Here is a 4,009-nt window from a genome sequence, read left to right as displayed (position 1 = left end):
TATATATATATATATTTTATATACAATAATATTAATATTAATAATATTAATAATAATATTAATAATTATTTTAACATTTAAGGAAAAATTAATATTTGCTAAATAAAAAATAATAGTTAAATTAATTTTTGTACCAAATGAATGTTTGTTTACATTTGGTAAATATTAAACTGACACTACTCAAATAAATATTTATTAAAATTTAGTGCACATATTTTTCTCTTAGTGTATTAAAACAGTTATATATAGATCTTATCTGAATATAAAAAGTGAAACAATAAAATGCCCAATATATATTTTAGCAAATAATAAGGTACAATAATGTATTTCACAGTGTGTATTTAATCCATTTTTATATTTATAATATTAAACATACATTTTTACGTTAATTTATACAGTGTAACGACTTTAACGTTGAATACGCAACCAAGCGAATTCGCTGTGACTCTTTATGAGTAGTAAAAAATCGGAATCTCATTTCGCAAGAATATTTTGTTATCAATAGAAACAACTCACAGCTGATAGCCCACGTACAATTTACAGTTCTCGATGCGTGCATAACGAGTACTCGTATTTCGCTCGTTATCTTGTTACGTGAAGATATATAAGCGATATATTTGTTGCTCATCATTACGCACGGATGACGCAACATCCTGTGCATAAAAGCGTTAAATTGTTGTAACATGATGTCACATGAATTCTGAACTGGCCCTCAGGACCTATCTCTCAACTGCTTTGCAATTAAATTCCCAAAAAGATTGGAGATGCTTTGTACCCCGTGTGTTTTTAAACCCCGACAAAAACGTCTGGCTCGTTATGTTGGCAACCAGACGTTTTTGTCAGTAGGTAGGCCAGGTGTTGTGAACGTACACAATACTTTATTTGAATCGACAGAAAATAGAGAACAAGAAAATAGAGAACTGTCTTTCGCAGAGGGGTTCTTCTTGAAGGAACGCATTAAAATGAAATAAAAAAACCGGCAACTTTATGGCGTAAGCTTGTTTTGAGCGAGGCTTCGATTAAATCACTTTCGCTATCGTCGATTACGTTTCTGGTAAACACGCAGAGTTGACGGTATAACGGACATCTAATCCGGATCCTGCGATCTTGATTGTCCGATCGAATTCACTTCATGTGATCGTGACTCGTTGTCGCGGTATGCGATGTCGAGCGTGGGTCGAAGTTGGCCGTTGAAAATCGCTTGCACGGCACACAATAAAATCCCGAGTTATCGATATGCACATACGAATCAATTGTCGATCCTTTACATATCATTTCAAATAGAGACCTTATATCAGAGTTTAGCTATGAACGATTATATAGTTTCTAAGTTTAAAAATAATCAGTTGGCTCATATTTCGATTGTTTAATACGAGGATTAATAAAACTGTCGCCATTGATTGTAAAATATTGCTACTATAATAACAAAAATCTCGCGCGATTCCAATTTATCGATAAAACTGCTCGGTACACTGAGAGAAAAAGATGATTGCAATTATCATAATTTAGCTATAATTTGTAATTACTTTTGGCACCAACTTTAATACTTTTTGGGGGTAGAGCTCTATAAATATAATTGTTCTTTATAGTATATACACTGAGAAAAAATATAATCAATTTTAATAATAAATATTTAATTGAATACTGCCGATTAAATATTTAATAAATATAAAGACATATTTATTTGATACAAGAAACATTAATTTAATAATCATTCTTTTTAATGAATAAATATTTATTTATGATAAGTAAATGTTTAGTTGGCAGTATTAAACTAAATATTTATTAAAATTGATATAAAAAATATTTTTTTTCTCAATGTACGATTGATACATTCGTATCCTGCACATTTCCAGGGTTGTCACAGAAAATGAATTTTTAAATTCCTTGATTTTTCTAGATTTTCCAGATAAAAATGGAAAATTTTCTATTGTATGATTAATATAAAATATGTAAATTTCAATATTTAGACTTAAGGATGATAGAAAAGGTAGTTTATATTATTAAAAACAACGAAAAAAATTCAAATCAGTAAAAAATAAATTAGTTTTGGAAAAAAATGCAACTATGACAAAAAAAAGGATCAAATAAAAACACTGAATAAAATATAAATAAATATAATATAAATTAAAATAAATAAAATAAATATAAATAAATATAAATATTTTATTAAAATCGTTTAAAGTGCGCAAGTTTTGAACGTATTTGACTATAACATTATATTTAAAAAATTATATATTAATTTCGAAATTTCAGACTTTTTTATTTATCCCTGACTTTTCCCAGTTTTTCCTGATTAATTTCAATTTCTTTAATAATAATAATTTTTTCCGGTTTTCTTGGTTTTCTAGGTATGTGGCAACCACTCTTTCTCTTTTTAAAAAAACTAAAAGGATTAAGTAAAAAATTATAATAGTATAATACAATCTTATTTAAATATACAATTTTTTTAAATACACAACTTTACAACTATTTTCTAAAGATGTTAAAGTATACGTAAGAATCTTTTAACTTTTTGTATATTTCTTAAAACGATAAAAAATAACTTGAGACACGAACGATCCATCATATGTGATAAAGGAACAGAAAATCATTGTGTGTATTAAGGATTTTATATATATATATTGCACTCAAAAATTCTAATTAAATCAACGGCATTTTGAAAGCGAACAGAATTTTTTGTTATCACAATTAGAAATTCTGTTTATCTTCACCAGAATACTATTCTCGTTGTTAGCGCCTTCTGTTGGTTTAATCAAAACATTTTTTCAATGTGCTAACAATGCAGCGATAATAATTAATAAAAATGCAGCTTTTAATCATAATTATTTTACCATGCAATAGTCACAAGTATAAAACACTTCACTGATTCAGTAAATCTACAATCGTAATATACATTTAGTTTTCTATGTCAAGTAGCAAAGTTGACAACTGAGTAACATTAACAATTTGTTAAACCATCAAATCTTCTTAGTTATAAATATGGAATTCGCAATAAGCTATAACTTTACTGTACTATCCAATCTATTTTTTTTTTGTATTTCCTCTCCGTATATCTTTCAGAATTGCGCTGATATCATATACGTGTTCTTTCTCACGCGCGTACAAGGTGTGCCATGCACTGTAAATCCAAGTGAATAATAATATGGCTTCGTGTGTGTGTGTGTGTGTGTGTGTGTGTGTGTGTGTGTGTGTGTGTATGTGAGACATAGTTTTCCATGTAAAAAATGACACCATTATACTCCACTTTAAATATGTAAATCTTTTTTTGTATGCAATATAACGTATTATTTTTACATGGAAAACTAAGATCCCTATTCTATAACTCTTAACGATAGTAAAGATGTCGTTAGATTGTCGTTAATGTATAGTTTTTTTTCTGCATAACGACAATGTACAATATTTTTACTGTTATTAGGAGTTATGGAATAGGGATCTTTCAAATACATACATCACACACATATATCTATAATAAAAGACATTTATTGTGCCTACTACACTTGGATACAACTTTACAGTGATATCTTTGACGATCCATTTGAAGAGTGCGATTCATGGTTCGAAATGGCAGTTTGAGATTCGCAAATAGTGTAAATGGACATATTCATCGAGGTCATGTTCGTTATTTAAAATTCATTGCCAATTCATTAGAGTAGAGGGGTTTTTCTGACGAAACCAAAGAACGAATCGCCGCGAATTGCGAATAGTCTGGTACTAGCTTGAGAGATCACACGAAACAAACAAATTGTTAAATCAAACAAAGAGACCTGGGACGCGATCGATAAGAGCTGCTCTATGCCGCTTTAATTCTTGCTACTGGATGCTCTTTCGAGACCCCACAGGCGATTCCTTGTTTTTTCGCCTTTCCTCATAAGGAAGTGGACAACCTTTGATGCCCAGATCGGGCACTCGACCCCGTCATTTCTTTTACGAACTATAAGCTTTCGTTTCTCGTAGTCCTACGTGACGAACGGTGATCCCGTTGATCGCGTTTCACCGTGAAATGCGG

The sequence above is a fragment of the Atta colombica genome, unplaced genomic scaffold (assembly GCF_001594045.1).
Source record: "Atta colombica isolate Treedump-2 unplaced genomic scaffold, Acol1.0 scaffold88, whole genome shotgun sequence".
NCBI lineage: Eukaryota > Metazoa > Arthropoda > Insecta > Hymenoptera > Formicidae > Atta > Atta colombica.
This window is presented reverse-complemented; position numbering follows the sequence as displayed.